The 22,683-nt window shown below is 31.9% G+C and overlaps 1 protein-coding gene and 1 long non-coding RNA gene across 3 annotated transcripts in view; both read right to left on the minus strand.

Moving 5' to 3' along the window:
- LOC135129199 (C3 and PZP-like alpha-2-macroglobulin domain-containing protein 8) overlaps positions 1-22,683 on the minus strand; it is a 331,377-nt gene that overhangs the window by 209,954 nt on the left and 98,740 nt on the right. The window lies entirely within an intron of this gene.
- Positions 4,697-5,708, minus strand: LOC135128932 (uncharacterized). The gene is made up of 3 exons (XR_010280473.1): positions 5,471-5,708; positions 5,249-5,413; positions 4,697-5,188 (listed from the first exon to the last, which is right to left on the minus strand). It is a non-coding gene; the product is annotated as an uncharacterized LOC135128932 (long non-coding RNA).

The following is a 22,683-nucleotide window of genomic DNA, read 5'->3' on the forward strand; positions in this document are numbered from 1 at the left end:
GTTAGATTAATGTTTCCTTTCCCTTATTCGAACTCTGCAAGTTCTTTGTGTTTCGCTTCTTTTAATTGCATTTTTTTTGTGTGCTGAAATGCTGAAATTTGAGATACCGACGGTGAAATGAATGCTGCATATAAATCGTTGAGTTCTAGCTGAAACTCTTGACTTATACGTAACGTATCTAGGTGTTGTTGGTATATTTAATTATCATTTGAAGCAAATGTACGTCAAATTTTGTATGAATAATTCAGAAGTCTGGTTGGAAGCCACTTCATCGAGTACTATGCTGAATAATGTAAATTTAAAATATTCAAAGACTATTTTATTTACGTTTAATTATATATATTTTGTATCTAACATATGTGTTCAGTGTCATGACCAATAGGACAATATTATTCCACGTTTTGGTCAAAAGTAATAGTGAAAAGCGTTTTTAATCATTGTGAACATATTTATTATTTGTAGACAATGTCATATTAATATTATATATTGTGCAACACTATCGTAAAATGTCAAAATGAAAATAGTATCCACTATTTTCTATTCTTATCCTTGAGAAACTCCTTCAACGGTTAGTACCCAGAAAACAGCAACTAATATAGGTACCATTAAGATGTTTCTATTTTCTGAAACTGTGATAGAGTTTTAATTCTTAATGTTGCACTTGTATTTGTTTATGTACAACACGTTTCCGTAATGTGCGCAAGAATTTCAAACTTGTAAGACTGCCCTAGTAGTATGCCTCTGGGAAGGTTTTTTTTCATTTATCAATTCAATTGATTTGAAATTTGGCATGTGATTAATACGGTCTTTTTCTGTCGGCTTGTATATACACAAATCGTAAAATAATTAAGACGAAAGCCGGAATCTAATTTAAAGTGCTAAATCAAGTTTTTTTTTTGTGGTCGGGCGGTGGTCTCGAGAATAAACAGAATAAAGTTTTCAGAATAATCGTGGAACTTTGTAGGAGGTGAAAAATTGTCTCAGATGAGACTTAATTTTAGTACATTGCGTTAAGAATTTTGAACCCACGAATGTTAAGTAACAATATATATGTATAATTTTGGTAGTTTGAAAACGATTTCAAAGATTTTATGTTTATTGATAAATTAACTGTGACATGTGTTACTGCATGTGATTTCATCTATCCTTTTATTTTTTACAATCTCAAAATCGATACTGTAAAGCATTTTTCATTAGTAGACAATGGTGTATTGCTGCATTCAAATTTTTTGTTTGAGAAAAAGTTTAAAAATACTTATGTTTCAGTTTTATTTTCATGGTTCTTTAATAGATCGATTGGGATTCAAGAGTTGTACTCTGTATAAAATTTAATAACCATTTTAATATCAGAATTTTTGCTCTGATAAATATTAACTAACGTTGTCACTTGTCACTCTTATCAATATGTTAGCTACTAAAGTGTATGTATTTTGTTTTTCGAATTACGCGTGCCCTTTCCCACAAATCTTGATAATCAAGGTTTCCAGTTGGCTATTGCTTCATTCATATTTACAAAACTTATTTCTGCAGATTTAAATGTCTTTCATTAAAAACTTAAACTGATAAATACGTTATAAAAAAATTGGTCGAAGTTTATTTCTACAGAACTTCCCTGGCTACAAAGTGTAAGTCCAACAAATCCTGCTTCTTTGAAAAATTATAAAATTAGATTTTGCGATGTTTGTTTCGTGATAACCTCTACAAAATAAAAACCAGCGGCATAAATAAAAGACCCCAGCAGCCCCAAATTGCAAGGGATTGTGTAAATTGCATAAGTACAGATAACGTAAAATATATTTAAAGCAGATAACAAACGGGAAAAAATGGTCTCAGGAATAATAAGTCTTTGTTTATACATCGGAAGAATGTCACGTATAGGTTTGTTTGATTTTAATGAATTTGTCACCTCAAAAGAGATGACTAAATTTATTAATTAAGCCACAGTAGAACCGAATATTCTGAATATTATTATTATAATTTTTATGAAATAAATACGTGCGTATTCTCACCTTTTCGAGAAAATGGGATGACTCGTTGTTAATTTGATCAATAAAAAATTGCTATGACGTCATAAACTTGCAACCTCCTGATGTCTCAAACACTTGACCACAGTTGCTTATATCCTGAGTTTGTGGTAACGCATGTTATCACATTGTGTAATTTTTTTTTGTAAATATTTGGCCGTTTAGATAAAAAACTTAAAGCGCATTCGTACACCACAAATATAGGAGTTTGTTACTGTATAACATTTAAACAATTTTAAAACAGAATTCTTTGAAATGACGTCATGACATAATATTTCTAATATACGTGCAAAATTTGACAACAATCGGTCTAGTAGTTTTGGAGATTACATGTCTAATAAAAATGGATACAGACACTAGGCAGACAGGCAGACAGACGGCAACGGAAGACTACTTTTTTCGTATTCTAGGGGTATGAAACGTCAAGAAAACATAAAAGTGGCCATTAGTCCGAGGGATTCGATTACTTATCCTCCTTAGCTTACGCTCAGGAAGTGAAAATTGGTCGAGGGGGTTTCTACAAGACTTCCCTCGTCTGTGTTCAAAAAATGTCGCTTCTTTGAAAAATTAAAAAAAAATGTTGTGAACTTTTAATTGTGATAATCTTTGTACGAGTACGTTAAAACATGGCCGACTTCATTAATATACACTAACGTGTATATACGGCCGTTTCAATTTTTTAAAAATTTGTTCCCGCGTAGTAATCCATGGGTACATAAGCATACGCCACCCACGGCAATGTCTTGAACTAAACTGTCACTACTGTCAGAAATTTTCTTTGACAATTTTCAAATCCAAAATAATTTTGGGCATGAATTATTATCGTTGTTAATAAAACTAGGTCTTTTTAATATGGGAAGAAAGTGTATGATTTGTTGTAATACACAAAATCCACTTTTTGGAATTCCTGCGGAAGTAGATTTTAGAAACAAATGGTTTGAATCACTTTCAAAATTTTGTGGTATTTCATAAAACAAGTTCCTCAAAAAATATTTTATTCGAATTATTTTAGATCTGACCAAGATAAACGATCATACTGTTGTGTGTTCCAAACATTTTGCAACAGAATGTATTGTTAGAAGCGCAAAAAGTACTCGTCTTAATAAACAAGCGGTTCCGTTTATATTCGTATGTACATAAAAATCTACGTACCTCACATAATCTATAAATCTTTGTCATCATTCCAGAATCCTACTGATCCTGACATTTCTAGTACCCAACCAACAAATCCTTTTTTAGAAGACACTTATCCAACTTCCGTTTCCTCATTCCAAAATGCTAATAAGGAAACTAATGTTTCCACATGTGATGATTTAAGTGCAAAGGATAAACAAGAACTTAAAGATCTCAGGTACCACAACAAAGTTTTAAAGCAACAATTGAGTAGAATGAAACGAAAGAATTCTGAATGTTTATCAAAAATGAGAGAGTTAGAAGAAAAAGTAAAAAATTTGGATGCTTTAAAAATAACCAAAATTATAGAAGACGCAAACAACGCAGATGAAAAGTCAATATTTCTTTTGGACTTGATAAAAAATCACTATAAAAAAATACCTAGGTGGTCAGAAATGTCTCTTCGTCTGTGTACTGTCTGGAGATTTTGTTCGCCTAAAGGTTACAGATTTTGCCACAATAACTTACTAAAACTGCCTTCAAAATCGACTATATCCAGATTTCTTGGACACTATCATGGTCAAAATAAGCTGATCCAAGAGCGATTGTGTGCAGAAATTGGTCAATTAAAAAAGCCAGTTGAAATCTGCTCCTTAATAATGGACGACATGTCCATAAAAGAAAAATTCATTACTGTAGGGCAGAAGATCGAATTTATGGCCTAGAGACAACAAGTTCTACTCGTGTTGGAACTAAGCCAAAAGTAGCCAACAAGATGCTTTGTTTTGTGGTGCAGGGATTGAGTACTAGATATACAATACCAGCAGGATATTTTTTCCACTCGTTGTTAACAACTCAGGAATTATATTTATTAACAAAAAACATTTTACAACTTCTGACAAACTGCGGCTACATTGTGATTAGATTTGTTACAGACAATATTTCAACAAATGTCGCCCTCTTTAAAAAATTTGGAAACGGATCACTGAAAAATTCCATTAATCATCCCATTCTCAAACATATTCCACTATTTTTGAGTTTCGATTTCTGCCATGCTCTAAAAAATGCACGAAATTTGTTTTTAGACCATGATATGTATTCTTCTCAAGGCAAAATTTCATCATGTTACCTCAAATTATTGTATGATTTGCAGAAAGGAATGCCAGTAAAGCCTGTCAGATATTTAACAAAGAAGCATCTATTTCCATCAAACTTTGAAAAAATGAATGTCCTAAGAGCAATCCAAGTTTTTTCACCTACTGTAACCTCTTCTTTAAAATTTCTAAAAGCTCCAGGGGACGATCGCTTTGTAGACGCTGATGCCTCTATATTCTATATGGAAAACATGTACCATTTTTTTCAGGTGCATAATGTTTCAAGCAGAGATCACTATCTTCGTTCACTAGATAGCAGTATTGCACCATATGTGCATATTTCAGATGAACGTCTTGACTGGTTAAATGTCACATTTCCAAAGTATATTGACGATATCCAGAAGACTTCTGTAGACGTTGGATTTAAAAATTTATAAAATTTTTGCTAAGCCAGATTGGCTTCTATTATGTTGTAACGCGATCCTTTAGCTCAGACGCTGTAGAGGCCATGTTTTCACATGTAAGACTGAAAGGTGGTTCTAATGATGCCACAGATGCCAGAGCTGCAGATTATGCATTAAGGCAAATTCTTCGTTGTGGGATTGTTAAAGCTTCCCATTCCTCAAACACTGCTGAAAATGTTAACTATATTAGTCCTGCAAATATTTTAAATTTACAAGAAAACAGAGAGAGCTTTACTAAGCACACAGAACAACTCATATTTCCAATTGAAGTACGAAGAAATATTCACAATCTTAAGAAGTGATAATAATATAGTAGCTTTCTTGGCAGGATACATCATAAAAAAATTAGAAGATTTATTTCATTGTGATGAATGTTTAACACCTCTATTATGTACTAGCATTCCAGGTCCTTTGCTACAATTGATTGCCATTCAAAACTGAGGAGGTTTAGTCTATCCCAAAGATATCTTTGTTGGTATTATTCAGCTGATAGCTGAAAGCATCCAGCAAATGTTGCCATTTCTACAACATGATAATCCTGGTAAATACATACTTGAAGAACTGTATCCACACCTTGTGCAAAATCCTATTTTTGTCTGTGCAAATCACAGGGATTCTGTGTGCAAATATATAATCAAAACGACTGTAAAGCCAGTTCTCAGCAATCTTTGCTTGGAGACCACAGATTCTGTCAAGAGATTTGCATTAAATTTTAAACCTAAAAGTCGAAAAGTATTGAAATTGTAGTTTACGTTAATATTATTGTTTTACTTACTGTGTTTTGTGATAAAATTAAAAAAAAACATTATTATCTGAACCAAACTTCTTTTTTATGCTTCGAGTAAAATTTGTTGTCAATGTCAGTTTCAACTTGACAATTAATTTGACAGAAATAGCACGAGATCTGTCGTGTGAGGGCGCCACAATATGCACTAGGCGGCGGAACATTTTTTCTAATGGAAAATCAAAAATTGAAACGGCCGTATATACACGTTAGTGTATATTAATGAAGTCGGCCATGGTTAAAATAAGTATAGGTAAGGCCAGTACAGTGTCGGATTGAAGACATGGGGGTTCCACGGGAAATTTACGAAGTGCGGACCTATAGTACTGTAATCGGATGTTGTTTGGGTAATATTCTTGTTATTGTTATTAACATTAATGTTATTATTTTCAGTTTTGCCCGTGACATTGGCGATTTGAAAAAACTATTATGTTTTTGGAACTTTGATATTGCTACCAAGAAAAACAAAGCTAGGAAAAAACATAATTTTATTAATATTTACCTATCAACTTTTTATGTATCTGTTATGTAATTGGGAATATTTATTGCCTTTGTAATTGTAACATCCTGAATATGTGAAACGCAGGAATATTTTTGGATCGGAATTCTGTTAAAGATGTGGGATTCCGAAGTAGACTCTTTCAGAGATTGCCTAGAAATTTCTTGGTGTCCCAGGGGCACAATTCCACACTGTACCAGTAACAGCGCAAGTAGCTAAATGACATGAAACACATCTTATAACTGGGTTTAACATCCTATCATTTTTTTTCTGTTTATGTACGACATCCAACTTTTTTTAAACGACATTATATATATTTTTTAAGATTCTTGTAGAGTTGTTTTTTTTAATTAATTAATATATCATACTTTAATTACCCTTACTCATTGTCTTTAATGCCAACGCATTATGTTACGAAATCATTCTCTGTTAAGTTATTTATGGTTGATTTTGAGTGTACTTCTCCTCCACTCATGTTAGAAAACGGATTAACAATTATTGCTCCTGAAAAATAAATGCAGTGAGTGAATTTTCCCATTTGACACGTGCAGTGTATTACTAATAACAAAGGGTGTACCGTCCTTGAGATCTGATCAATAGAAAATATAGGTAATAGCAGTAAAAGTATAAGAAACCAATAACCCAGTATGCGTGATTTTCGCGTTATTTACAAGTCTGAAGGCTAATACTGTATGCAATAAGCTAACGAATAATATTATAGGTACTCCGCTCACACTAGTATAAAAGGTTGCTGTACAATTTCGATTTTTTCGAAAATTTGGACGCCTCGGGGAAAATATCAAGGCGGATTCATAAACAGCAAGTGTAGGATTATGTCATTCTTATAAAATTTAAATACAGGATTTTCCAAATAGACAATTCCCTACTAAAATTTTGTTTTTAAAAGGCAAGTCCATGATAACTTTGCCCTCCAAACTATATTCCACGAAGGCCTTGTCATCCAAACGTGGTTCCCTGAATACCTGGTTTCTCATGTTTCAACAACTGACTGATTTCATCTGGATGATTAGTAGCTTGTGAGATGATTTCAGCAGAACGAGCCAATAGCTCTAGCTGCAATTGAGTTGACATCAACGTACAACACAAATGTATTGACCACGTCTTTCCTGTTCCTGGTTCCTGGAGTGATGATGATGGTGTTGATGATAATAGTCAAGGTTAAATCGTGTGGTATTCTACAATAGTAAGATACCCCGAAAGCTTAAACTAAAGGTTTTCAGCTCGTAGGTAACCAGATACTAAACTCATTCACATTTCTTTCTCTCCTGCCTTGCATTCTTCTCTATTATTTGATTGCGCAATGATTTGATCTCACCAGTCTCAATTATATAGAAATTGACATAGAAACAGATACCAATTTGTTACTATTTTATCTATGCAACTAATCACAACTGAAATTTGTTTGGATAATGCATTAATTACCTGTTGTTTTCGCGAGATTATTGACACCGGTTTATTAGAATGATTTCTGCATCTGTCTCTTCGGCTTGTCGTAAGTATAAGTAGGAAAATAGGTATTAGGAAGTAAGACTCTGTTTTTTGGTAAATTTTGATAATTTTTTCGTCAAGAAATGTTTAGCATTATTGAGGTTACATGCTTTCATTCAAACTAATAGCGTAAAAGTTACTGTTTCAATTATTAGTTTGTCTGAAACCTAGTTAAATATCTTTCACTTTTTCTCTTGATGAAATATTCCCTAGACCTCTATAACACACTAGTGACCCGAATTAGCTATAGGCTATAGTGTATGCGGGATCTGAACATGGGCAATTTTGAAACTGTGTAATTGATATAAATAAAAAAAGCTGTATATCCAATATAATGAACAGTGGTTTTCAGTAGAATACAAAGAGTACATGCTAATACCGATTTGCTTACTGCAACGCAATGTAGAATAACGCTAGAATGTAGGCTACATATCAAAATAAGCATATTTACAAGATAACCAATTGTCTACATTCATTACAAAAGTATATATAACATTTTTGTTTTAGGCATTTTACTTTAAATTGCATTCCATAAACTTCTTATTTGATAACATTTTTAATAACGGTAAGTTAAGGTTAAATAAAAAAAAAGTTTATTGTCTAAAACTCGAACGTAGTTTGTAATTTAATTTGTTTTTTTCACATGTTATATTTTAACACGCTTCATCTAAAACAAAATATAAAAAACAACAAAGACAGTCCTCACTTTCTCTATCCAAAAATAATCTCCATTTTTAAATAAGCTTGTAATTTTGTGCGGATCAACCCACTTTTTATTAAAGCGATTGTTAGCAAAGTAGTGTAATCTGGCGAGCTTCCATGAATAAAGTTAATTATATTAACTTGGTGAATGAGATGGCGATTAGTAATTCCCTCCATTATAACGTATTGTGGAAAATATGGGCGTCAGAAATGCGGCGTCTGTAAAGAATTGTCGAGAGAGAATGAGATATTCGTAACTCGGTTTACCTCTTGCTTCTCGTGCATAAAAGAAGCTAACCCCACCCATAGAACCGGTTGAGAAAATTTAATAAAAATTAAGAAACCACAAATAGGTTTTTCTCTTTTACTGAAAAGACGTTGTAAGGTGCGCTAGTCATGTGATTTATGTGTTTTTTACAAGGAAAGGGTCGTAGAAACCCAAGTTGCGGTGTTACGACTCCAGGGTGCTTGTTAAGGGTCACTCCGTACACTGCCGTTGCCGTCTGGAGATACATAAAACATGAACGCATCGTTAAGGAGTGCCGCAAATAAAACACACCACAGCTCATAATTTAGTTAAGCTGGAAGATGCTAGGGAAAGCAGACGAGTTTAGCAATGTGGAAAAGCGCTCGCGGCATAAGTAAAAGAAGCAACCAGTGTAATCAGACATCGACATGTTTGTTTGCCAAGAACTTTGATGGAAATGCTTTTGGGTAAACAACAAATAAATGTTTTTCAGCCACGCTCTACCTAATCGACGAAACAGCATAGAGAAGAGCAAAAAGGGAAAAACGGCGTTGAATCACTTTATTTTTAGTGCAGCTTATTTAAAAATAACAAAGAAATTCTATTTGCAGTGCCGTGGTTGTGGTATGCATGAATGACATTCCGGAAGTAGGTACTTAAATGCAAAAGATTTATATATTAACCAAAAAAAGTGGGTATAAATTCATTATTGTTAGAAATTTTACTTTATGGGCGGAAGTTAGGGAAGTTTTGTAATATGGTCACTTTGATGAACGTCTAATTTCATATTTTCCTGATATTTGTAGCTTGTAAAATGTGAAAATGGTGATTGAGTAATCACTTGTGTGTTTGTTGGGGAGAGATCTTCTTCTGTTCTAAACTACCGACTGGATTGATGACTGTGGTTCTTTTTAATTAGCACGTACGTAGTAAGTAAAACGCTATCCAAATATTTTTTGTTCATCAGTACAAAAATTTTGATGACCTGAATTGATTTTTCAAAATCAAAGTTGTTTAAAATTTATATTGTGATGTGGGTCTTTATTTGTGGTTTCATAAAAATATATTTAATTTTTTTGACCATACGCACACGGATTATCCTCATGCAAATAAAATTAGTAAATCGAAAATTTACTTTTTGTTTGGACTCTGCACAACGCAGATCTCTTTGAGGGTCTGCTAGGAAACCAATAGTCGAGTCAATAACGTTCAAGTGTACGTTTTGAAGTTATACTTAAATGTAGAGTGTTTATATTTTTTGAAAGAACGCTTTTTAGTGACTAAAGTAAAGAAAAACTGGACAATTAATTGAAATGTATAAATCAGTGCAAAGTAAATGTGTAATAGGTAAAATGACTACTTTATCCCATAGGGAACGTTAACAAAAATATCAAAATCATTCTGACTCAGATTAAAATTATTGGTCATTTGATAAACAGGCGAGTACTTTTCGACATCTATACGCGGTGAAGACAGATAGAAACAACGGTGGTCACGAGAAGAAAGTCTTGGACAGTAGATATTGAGCTTGCTGAGAAGATTGGAACAGTCAACTTGTGAGCACATTAGATTTCTAAGAAAGTTCAGTGAATAAGAAGTGCGTCTAGTGTTTAAATCCGTAAGTTGAAATTGGTTTAAAAGAGATATTTGGGGTATACCTCTTATTGGATATGTACCATCTACTCTATATGCTAAATATTTAAGAAAACTGCGCTTTTCTAGAGCTTCAGTGTGGTTTTGACAGAAAGGGGACCATACTATACTTGGATATTCCAACCTAGAGCCCCCCTAAGAAAAGTATAAGATTCGCAAACATTCCAGGTCATTGAAGTTGCTGCCACAACGCAGAATGAATCCAAAGGATTTCCGAGCATTTGCACAGATGTTGTTAATATGTGCTCGAAAAGTAAGTTTGGGATCGAAAGTCACGCCCAGGTCAGAAAAGTAGTCGACTCTGGATAACACAGCTTCATTTAAAGTATAATCATATGAGATTTGTGAATTCTTGTTAGTATAGGACATTATTTGACATTAATCAAAATTTATTGTAAGCATATTCAACTTACTCCACTGCAGGAAATAAAGTAAATCCGTTTGCAGTAATAGACAGTCCGCATATTTAGCTATATCTCTGTATATTTTTACGTCGTCTGCATACAAAAGAATATTAGAGTGAATAGCTCGGACTAAGTCATTATTCATTAATATATATAACGAAGAAGAGAGGACCTAAGACTCAGCCTTGTGGTATGCCACAAGACGTCTTGGACACATGCCCTAAATATTTTACAATCTCAAGCCTGTTAGCTAGATAAGACTTGATTAGTTCCAGGAGAGCGACAGAGAATCCAATATTGTTCAACTTAACTATTTAATAGAATTTTATAATTTAACTTATCGAAAGCTTTTGAGAAGTCCATGTATGCAACGTCTACTTGCAATTTCTTATCAAAAGAGTCAGACACAAACTGAGTAAATGTACATAAGTTGGAAGTAGTAGAACGGCCACACACGAAACCATGCTGAGATTCGGAGATCTTATTAAACGAATATTAAAAAGAAGAAATCTATGCAAAACAAGTTCGAAAACCTTAGCAAAGTTACAGATCAGCGAGATAGGACGGTAGTTCTCTATCACACTTATTTTACCTTTCTTAAAAATAGGAGTTATGATGGATAATTTCCAAATTTCAGGAAATATACAGGTTTTCGGGATTAGATTGAATAGTATAACATTAATGGGTAAGCTAAAGCTGACGCAGAATCAGATACCAAAAACGCAGGTAAACAGTAGTTAATACTAGTATAGTATAATAAATTGTACGTGTTTTTAGACTGCTTATTAATTTAGAAAAAAAAAAATAGTCAGGGTCATAAGCTGTTTATATTTCAGTATTAGCGTGTTTGCGCAAAACATTTTCTTATAAATTTTTTCTTATGCTTACACTTATCCTTATAACTATGTCTTATAATTATAACACTCACAATCGTTACTTCTTATATTGACAATAGTAGAATTTTTCTACAATGTCAGTCAGTGTCATTTAGAACTTTAATTAGTTATGTCGCAACTGAAAAAGAAACGATTTCGATTCTCAGAGAGGGAACGTATAAAATGTTTGAATGCATTATTCGACCTTCTTTGCGAGACTGAATTTACAAACGAAGAAGATGTGTGGAAAAAACTTCATGCAGTCGTAAGTGAAGACGAAAGAGAGCGCTTTCAGAACTGTAGCTTCAAATTATTAAAAGATCATATGTTGGAACAAGTAATAAAATTTAGAAAATTTGATGCCGACGAAGCTACAGAAAGTGGGAAAGAACGGATACAGACTGAGTGGGGCGACGCTGTTAGAAAACTTCTGACTGTCTGGTCGCAATATGAAGATGTGGCACAAATTGACATAGAAAATAAAAAAAATGAACGGGGTAAAAAAAGATGCAGTGGCCAAAAATTCGACGAGGTTATGCCTGCAAAAGCAATTCGCCAAGCTGCTCTGCAAAGTTTGGACAATCCTATTGAAAGTTGTAATAGTGAACAAATATTAGAAACAGAAGCCACTGACGTGGACAATGAAATATTTTTTCACACTGTTGACGATTTTAATGACACTGATATTGATGGTGAGCGTGGGGGTCGTGAAGGGTTCAACCAAGAATCTAGCAGGGTTTATACAGCAGCAGCACGAAAGACGAGAAATGGAACTAAAGATGGAACAAGTTTTTCATATTTAATTGAAAAAATGAAACGGGAAAGTCAGCTACAACAAGAACAATTAAGATTTAAAGAAAAGCAACATCAAGATAATATGAAAATTCAAATAGAAGAGTTGGAATTCAAAAAAGCTAAACTTGAGTTCGAACCGAAAAAATGGCAAGAGGAGGAAGAGGGCCGTAAAATAGAAAGACAAAAAAATGCAATTTTAAACAGATTTTTGGAAAACATTTTAACACAAAATTTAAATAATAAAAATCTGACATAATTTTTGAAATAATTACAGCTTTTAAATGTTTATTTAATAATAACATATTAATTAAAGGTAACTGTTTGATTAAAAAGAAATTATTGAAAATATTCCATAATATCTAGTGATTCTATATCGAAGTATCGAGAAGTTGTGCTTCCATAAAAACATGTATGCGCATTCGTTAGTAATGCAGCCACAATATAATACTGACCTATTGGTTGCAGAAAAAGTTTTTGATTTTTTTTTAAATCAACAAACGCAAATTGCGTTGTTATTTTACCAAAACTCCATTCTACGCATTGGCGTATTTTGGACATTTTGGTATTAAACATTTGTTGCTGCTCTGTTAAATTATGATTAGAAAATGGTCTTATTAATTGTTGCACTAATGGATACCCTTCGTCTCCGTATAAACAAAACTGTGGGCAATGGAGCTTCATTTGCTCTAAGATTTTTGAATTTTTAAGGATAAAAGAGTCATGTCGTCTGCCAGAATACGGAGGACTTAAATGTAAAATGATACCGTTTGGAACGGTGATTGATTGAAATTTCAGACAATGTATTCTTTTATGCCCGCTGTAAACTTCTTTTTGAAATTTTGATGGTCTACAAATTGCCCGGGCAGTACCATCGATAAACCCAATGCAATTTCTTAAAGGAGCACCTTTCTTATGTACGAAGGCAGCCACCTCTGCGAGAAAACCTTGCGTTAACCATATGTTTTTATCAAAATTTAATAATAACTTGGCCAATTTCTTGAATATAAAAGTAACAACAAACTTTAAAATTTTACTGATTGACGAAAAATGTAATCCAAATTCATTTTGCAATCCTTTTAGTCTGTTTGGGTAAGAAAATCGTCTTAAAACGAGACATAATCCTGCAAGACCTATAAATGAAGAGTGTTTAAAAATACGGAATTTCTTCTCGATTGTAGATAATAATAAACCTTCAATGACATGACCATCTGGTGTAACCCATTTTGCAGGCATTTGCAAAGCTTGATGTAATTTAATTATATGTTCTTTTTCAAATCGAAAAAGAAAACGAAAGTTTTCTGGCGGAATGCTATTCATGTTGAATTTAACACACGTATATGAATAACGCTTTTCTGTTAACTCTTTTTGTATTAACTGATGCACTAAGTAGTTCTGTACATCTTCTGTATTGCCAAAAGTAGCCAAAATTTCTAAATTATTCATGGGCAAAATGAATCAATTTGCGTGACAGAAAGTCAGTTCTGCTTGTCAATGTAAGGTTCTAAGCCGTCAGCATAACTGTTACAATTTATACTTATAACTATAATTATAAATTATAATTGTAAGCATAAGGAAAACTTTATAAGAAAAGGTTTTCGCAAACATGCTATTATCTGTTATCTTTATAATTATATCTGGAATTTACTGTATCTTTGCGTCAAATGTGAAATAAACACTTTGTCATTTTTGAAGTATTTTTTTATTACATCAATATTTTTGTAGGTATCATAGATATATTAACTGAACAGATTGATTCCTTCAACTTCAATATTTTTTATTAGAAAGTATTTTTGCTATTGATTTCCTTTGTGCCAATTTTCCACGTGTCTTGTTCAATACAAACAACTATTATTAATTTAAAACATGTTTCCAATATTTGTAAGCAAACATCAAGTACAAACACACCAAGTACTTCGAATCTAAATATTGAAAAATTAACAGAAGTGAACAGATACATTTTGACTAAAAAGTTACCATATTTACAACAACTTCAAAACGTCTGCAAGATTTTAAAGTATTCAGTTTTGCAATTCTTGGTTTAATCATTAAAATAAATTGAATCACTCAATAATTTTTTTGAGACGTCCTGTATAAGCAAATCTAAAAAATATTAATGCACTGATAAACCACAAGCATAGACTCACCATATTTTGCACATTTGCATGTTATCAATTTTTTGTGGAGATAAGTAAATAAATTTTGATTACAAATTTACCATGCTTTTGATAACTTAAAAGAATCTGCAAGATTTCAGAGCATTCGGTTTTGAAGATTCAAAATTAAATTGCAAATTGTTGTTATGTAGGACTGTTATTTTATACAATTTAAAACGCATTTACTTTGTACAATTTTGAGGCGACGTCGTCACATTAGTGAAGGAGACAGTTAGACAAAATTTGGTCTTGACAACAATTGGTCCAGTAGTTTCGGAGATTATCGCTCTAATAAAAATCGTCAAGGGTAGTGGACAAAGAGACAGATGCCGGAAACGGGAATCCATTTTTTCGTACTCTAGGAGTTGTGGACCCATTGAGAAAATATGAAAGCAACCTGTCATGGATTAGAAAAAAACTGGTCTAAAGTTATTTAGACAGAACTTCTTTCGCCCATGAAGTACCTTCTAACAACTACAGTTTCTTCACAAAAAAAATTGGGGGTTTTATTAATTTTTTGTGACAAGTTAAAATAAAGAGTGGGCTGTTAAAGCACAAGTAACACATAATGCTATGCAGTGGTATAAGCAACACCCCCCGCAGGGAGGAGGGCGCAGTCCACACAGGAACCGAGAACGTTAAATATATTTAAAGCAGACAACTATGGGCAAAAATATAATATTAGTACATGCTGAACTTCGAATGTTTATGATTAAAAAAACTGTCTCCTCAAAGCAGAGAAAGCGAATAACATCATTAATGAAGATATACTGGAGCAAACGTTTTGAATATTATTTTAGGTAAGTAGCGGTTATTGTGAAAATTCTTATTTTAGTACTAATAAATATCGGCAGGCGCTACTTTACTGTATTTCCAAATTATCGAGAAAATAGGATGAGCCATTCCTGCTTTGATCAATAAAATTCAGCAATTCAAAAAAAGATTCGTGCATTGATAAACCACAAGTGCATATTTATAGTCGTAGTAGTTTGCACATTTTAGATTGGATTTAATCTGCAAAATGAATTTTGATTTTTTTTCAAAAACCGGGTGTCTATTATACAAATTCAAGATGGATTCATAAACCACTAGTGCATGTTATTTCACAAAATTTTCATAACATTTTTACTATGCAAAATTTTGAGGTAGCATTATCCCACTGTTGATAGGGATGATTTGACATTTTAGTTGGCGTTTTATCATCTATACAATATTCCTGAAATGCATATAAAATTTGACAATAATCGGTTAGGCAGTTTCGGAGATCATCAATCGACAAACGACAGACAGACAGACAGTAACGAGAGACCTATATTCTTCCGTACTCTATGGTTCATGAAACGTCGAAAAAACATTAATGTAGCCATTCGCGTGTTAGACCCTTTTACAATACTTCCTTTGTTTACGCTCAAGAAGTAACAACAAATTAAGTTCTAATTTATTTACTCCACATGTGTTTTACCCACATTTCGTAAGAAGGTAGATGTTTACGACTTGTTATTTTTGTAGAAGAAATTGTAACTCACAATTTTTAGGTCGGTTTTATCCACTGTCACACTAAAACTTGTCGTGCACGAAGTGTCAGAAAATATTCCGTGATCGTTTAAGATTGGCGTTAACTGACATGAACATAAAAGCGGTTGTCGCACATTGTACTTCTGCGCCTAAGTAGAAGGAAATACCTAATCGTAAAAAGAAGAAAGTACACCACACATGCGTGAAAACAAAAAAGTGATCTACTTCGGCTTTTCATTCATTCATTCAATTGGCAAAATTTGTAACTGAAATCGCGAACTCGCTTGGCAATCGTAACTCTAATAAGACCGTATAATTGGCAGAAAATACAAAGCACTAATATATTCAAAGACACTAACTATTTTGTGGTAGGGCATTTTGAAACGTTAGATTGAAACAATTCACCAATAGCGTAATAACTGCTCGTTACGTCAATGCGAATTTAAGACCATATTATTGAACCATTCCGTCGATAATGAGACCGACATGTTCTATCGGTATAAAATTAACCACTGTTGTCGAGAGGATAGACACAATTCAGAATAAATGCAAAAACCTTGTTACCATACAAAGGTGGTACAGTAGGCATTTTAAATAATGCTTTGACTGTAAAAGGTTGTGCATAAATTGTTAAACACAATTCGTGCGTATGTGGCAAGTCAATTTGCGGTTTCAGTTTGAGTGAACAGTTGTATCATACTATAAAATTCGAAGTTATTAGCATATTTTATTTTGAGTTAAAGAAGATATGGCTGAGAACATGTAATAAAATTTTATTATAGTCGTGGAACTTGTATGATTAGAACGTGTAGCTATTTAGATCATAACCATTCGGATATCACATCGTGATATCGTTGAACTCAAGACCAGAAGCACTTATAAAATTATACCAACATCGTAACTACAAATAGAACTTTATAAGCAACACTTTAAATGGCTCTCACTATTGGCAACTTGTGTATCGTTTCCACTTCTTTTAAAGACAATGTTTGAAACAAGAAATAAAATCACGTTTAGCATACGTAAAGCTGAAAGTAAAATAGGACAACGTTATAATAAAACTTGTTGTTTTGTCTTTTTTAATGTTAACTATCATTGTTAACATTATATCTTATAGTTAAAATACTGTGCTATTAAAGTATATTACACCGATCATAATTAATTAACCATCTTGATTAATTGAATTCGGTAAATTACGTCACCAACTACGTAAAATCCGGTTAAATGAAGCATTTGTTTTTGCTTTTACAGTCATATCTAGCAGTTGTTATCAGAAAATTTTATTAAGAAAAATGCAGTTAGAAACATACCACATAGTATAGTCCTTTGTCTATAATTTAATAATCCATCTCTATATTTACCTAAATTAGAGGGGTGATCAATTCTGATCATTCAAAAACAAAAATCCCAGATCAATTTTTTTTAGTTTACTAAGGAACTGAGCTTTTCTGAATGCGGTTTAACAGCAACGGAAGTTCCTATCTAAATAATCTTAAATCACTTTTCAAATCAATGCGTGATAAGTTAACAATCTAAAATTATTGTGTATTTTTTAAAAACTCTGAAACATTCAGAAGCAACTGTTTCTGTTTTACATTTTTGTAACGTTAAAAATTTCACTAATCATTAACTGGAGTCTCCTTCTAGTTATATTATAAAATAGGAATTCAATATATTTGTTTCATGGCGTTTTTGTAGTTAATGCAAGTCTTTGGGCTAATATTATCGTACCGTTTAATATTTACATAATAACATTATTAATTTATATCATTTGTGTTTTTTTTGCAGAGTTGTGTAAACTGTCGTAAAAAATTAATTATGTAAATAAAACTTTGAAAGTATAACCTTTCCAAAAATTTATATATACATATAGTATATTTTGCGGCAAAACATTTTGTGATAGTGACGCCGAATATCTCTTTTTGATAAAATCAATTCCATTTTTATTAGAGGTTTTAAACTCGTAGCGTACAGTTTCATAAAATTGCTCTTTTCATCCAAACGCAGTGCTGGCCATATTTTTACGTTTTTCCTTGGAGACTACGACTTCATTACCGCCGTCTTCCGACGTAAGAGTCTGTTTAGAATATTAAATATTTTCCCGTTTATGTTAATAATAAAAAATATTCCAACGATGCCGACTGAATTTTAATACTTATCGATATTTAAATTGACAAGTTGGCAAGATACATACGCTCCTTTCAATACCGGAGCGCTCATCTTTCATGCATGGCTGCTGCATTTTTGAAACGTTATGGAAATTTCTTGATTTTATAGGTGCTACCAGTGCGAGAGGGATTTTATTTCAGGAGAATCCAACCAAGAACGATTTTTTCTTATCATTACTTCATAAAGACTCTTAATAGGTAAATTGTTTTAAATAAGGTGTCTTTTTTTCAAATGGATTAATGTTAAACTATCGCATAAATTTTAGAGGTTTGAATGTCTTTTATTCCAAGACATTTGAGTAAGAGTACGGGTAATCTAAATGCTTTAGTGCTCTCTTCTTGGCACACACATGTAGTAGCTCACTTATCTAAATGACTATCTTCAATGTGCTTGTAGCTCTCGTGCATTTTGATGCATAGAATGAATAGGAATAATGGTGGGTTTTGAGGCTAACATACTACGCTGACTAGCCTTTGTCTATCAGATTGAAAGTAGATCGGTTTTAGTTATCTACCCACCTACTGGATCATTGCTTTATTGTTCCGTGGTCGTGTGTTAAAGATTGATTTATAGTGGGATGACCTCACGCTTGCATTTAATCGTCCTTAGAAATTTTGTTTGAAATAATTCTATTGTCGTATTTACACGTAGCGTGAACATAATTTTATCGTTATTTTTCAATGTAGTGCTAAAAACATTTTTTTGTACATAAACATAGACTGTTTAAAGGGTAAACAGAGTAATAATTAGGTAGAAATCCTGCGTGTGGTGGATTTTTTTTGTTTTTTTTTTACATTAATAGTTTACTTATTTACGATATTATTTTCCGTCGCCGTTTTTGTCGTTATACTTATTTATTCCGCCAGCTTCCTTTTATTTATGAGTGCTTTGAGATATTGCATTTTTAATCTTTTTCTATGAAAAATGAACTCTATTTTTAATTCCTTAGCGTAACTAAGGAAGTATATAATCGAGTCGATCAGACGAATGGCTACTTTTTTCATGACTCCCTACAGTACGAGAAAAGTATCTAATCTCCCGTTTCCGTCTGTCTGTCTGTCTGTGTGGCGTTTGTATCTTCGAAACTGCTGGACCGTTTGCTGTCAAAGTTTGTATATGTACATATATTCGAAAATATCATGTAGATGATTACCCAAAATTTGGATAATTATCCCACCAACAATTTGATGATGTTATTTGAATTAATTCTATGTTTATATGACTTAAATGTACTCAATATACTCCTGTACGTGTAGTGTATGAATCCGCTTTGAGTTTTTCCTTAAACATCCAAATTTTTGCAAAAAAATTCAAATTTTATGATCACTTTGCAACATGGTCCAACCGAAGAACAATAAATTGCGGTCGCAAATCACAACTACCACTTTGTCTATGAAAAATGTTTACGACGGAGTTAATTCATTACAATTGTGGTGGAACTTGAATTTTTTTTTAAAAAGCCTTTAGAGAAAAATACAAATTTTAAGACGATTTAGAAAACAGCCCCAGATTGAGTTGACCGCTTCCGTGCTTGGTCTTTTATAGCTGTTCAAGTTGACGAAAGACTGACTTAAAAAAAAACGCCAATATTGCTTATTTTTTTAACTCATAGGGGTTATCATAAAAAAATTGCAAAATTAAATTTTATAATTTTTTGATGAAATAAGTTTAGACCCATTTTTTAAGATAACTATGATACACAACTCCGCATTAATAATAACTGTTTGAACTTTTAAACGGTTAAATAAAATCCAAAAAGTTTTTCAAATAATTAATTATTGTGGTGGATGTCTATAGTCTATAGCATTCCTTTGACTATGGCAACAACATTACGTAACAACCTGTATATACTCTCTTTATGAAATGTGAAGAGATTTTCATTAGATCATTAGCCTTAATGTAACTTTAAGTGAAACTTTCTCACTTAAATATTAGACATAGTAGGATTTAATTCAAGCGTTGTATTTGTAGCTGTAAATTTTTTTTTTTATTAATATTAAAATGATTGTGTTGTCACCATTTAGTTTAATTGTTTTTCTATTTTAAATGTTATTTCGTATTCTGGTTAACATGAAATTAAAGTTAAGAACTAACATTTACAGTAATAAATACGATTATCTATTATTATTTGAGACAGTTCTAATTTTTCTTTGACATTGTATTTTTTGTTGTACTAAGAATTCCTTTTACAAAACATTGAAGTACCAATGTACTTAATTTCGTGACTTGTTAGGCATATTTTTGTTGTGGTTGCTTGTAGTTCTGAAGTTTCATTGTATTTTTGTCATATTTTACATTTTGTAAAAACAATTATAATATGTGATACACTTTTTCTATTCTAGTTAATTATTTTTTATTTTAATTTTTGGTTTTTGATACTTTTATTTATCCAATTTTGTTGAGGATTTATTTATATTTATTGCAATAATAATAAGCAAGTGATGATTGAAAAGTAGCGTTAACATCGCAACTGTATTTGATATTGTAAAGGTTTGAGCACATTTTGCAATATTTATTCAGCGAAACAACAATATTTTAAAGTACTAAAAACCGCCTTTAAAACGTTCATGTCTTTTAATTTGTTATAACTGGAACAGATTAACTGACTTCGACTCTTTTACGTTGCCTCTTCTTGTTTCATAACATGGTCCCGAGAACAAAACCCACTATTTTGTGACACAACGTAATAAAGATCGTCATCAGCTATAGAATATGTACCTATTTTCTACTAAATTGTCAACATTAGCAGTGGTCGTAGAAATGTTTACCAAATTTTAATTTTTATTCAAGTCAATTATTAACAGTGAGGACGAATTAACTTTAGTAGAATTATACTCTGGGATCAGAGACTTCAATTTCACGTTGAATAACAGGGGTCTATGCATTGGCGGAACAACCAACAACTAGAGGTTCTGGTGCTTAAATTAAAACTTTTTAACATGTCTAACAAATTTAGAAATTCTCCGTTCATAACTTAAGTTACCCATTTGGAAGTAGCTTTCACAAATAAAGACTAAGTGACTTTAAAAAATATAAAAAACAAAGTCAAATTATGAAACTAAACATTAGAAAGAAGAACATTCAAATAACGTGCCATCCAAAACTTTTCAACTCTTTAATAAGGTCTTCTGTCACATCGGTATTCAACAATCAGATTGCACTGTCAAATAAATCCAAAGCTCTTTAGAGAGAAATATTTTTTCCTCAGCTGATATACATAAAACATTTCACTATTAAAAAACATTGCATGTTTATTTTTAATTTTCATTCTTAATTTTTTTGTGTGCTCCTCGATAAAATATTATTGCTTTCTGTTTGTTTATCGCTTATCTTTGTTTATGAATGAAATACATTTGTGAACGAGCTTTCACAAAAGAAATAATTTCTGTTCTGTGACTTTAACAAATTTAACATGGATTTCACATTCCAAATATCCATTTGTGAATGTCTTATTTATTGCTTATAAAATATTTTTTTACCAAAAGTAATATTCAACATATTTTTTTAACGAATAAAGTTTTTCATGATTTTTTGGTATACATCGAAAATAGCTTGCAGTAGTCTATATTCGTAAATAGTCTACATTTATTTTCACAGTTTTCACTTTTCTGCACACAATATCTGACATTAATTTCACACAGAAAAATATTCTCAGCATGAAATAAAAGAAAAGGATCAAAATTATAGAAAACTGTTATTTACGTGCAATGAAAAACTGGTTGTTTTCAGATTTGTTCAGAATTCCATGAAAATAAAAACATTCATACTTTAATTTTTTTGACAACGGTTTATGTATTCAGATCTAAACAGTGAAAGTCCAGTACAGCAAGCAATACATAATCTTAGCATGTGCTTCTGAATCAAAATTATTAGTTTTTCGGAGGGGCTGAATAAATTGAAAGCAGTTAATCTTGTTCATATATTTTCTAAACCAATATGTTCTAACAAAATTCCAAAAAGTTCGTTAAATCGTTTTCGAGGTAGAAATTTAATTTTTTGTCAACCCTTATGAGCAAATAAAAAAAAAACAAACTAATAAATCACAGGCAAATGGAGATCTGAACATACACATTTTAATGATATTTACTGAAAACGACTTTAAAGTAGCATCGTTAATTTTGTTCTGGAAACAGCTATATTAATTATAATAGTTCCAATAAAACAAAAAAAATTATGTAAGATAACTTTGCTGCTGGAATTTCGTAGACATCATATAAGCTTTAAAAAATCGTAGTTATTCAGGAAGTTAGATTTAGTACATTGTCGGATTAATTTTGTCAAATTTATTTTCTTTTTAGTTATAATCGCCGTGTTATGGGGTACATATTACAAAACAGAAGGGAAAATTTCGCTAATGAAATGCTATTTCGTTGGAATTTCCTTACAACGACAATATAAGTCCAAACAATGTTTCCTTACGTTACTCCCGAAAGGCAAATGCCTAACGCAGTAACAATTTAGCAAATTGTTAAATGAACTTAATAAATCCCGTTGCGTCATACTAATAATTCATAATGTTAGAAAGACATTACTTAGTACTTCATAAGAATTAATTTATTTGTTTATATAATTGTTCTGTCCATGTTTTAGAAGTATTTTTTTTGAAAGAATGAAATCATCCTCTAACGGGTATTAAATCATGGTGTTGTAGAAAGTAGAGGTTTACGGTAGCTCCATTCATTG

The sequence above is a fragment of the Zophobas morio genome, unplaced genomic scaffold (assembly GCF_036711695.1).
Source record: "Zophobas morio isolate AGI-343-1 ecotype UQ-CSIRO unplaced genomic scaffold, CSIRO_AGI_Zmor_V1 ptg000014l, whole genome shotgun sequence".
Taxonomy (NCBI): domain Eukaryota; kingdom Metazoa; phylum Arthropoda; class Insecta; order Coleoptera; family Tenebrionidae; genus Zophobas; species Zophobas morio.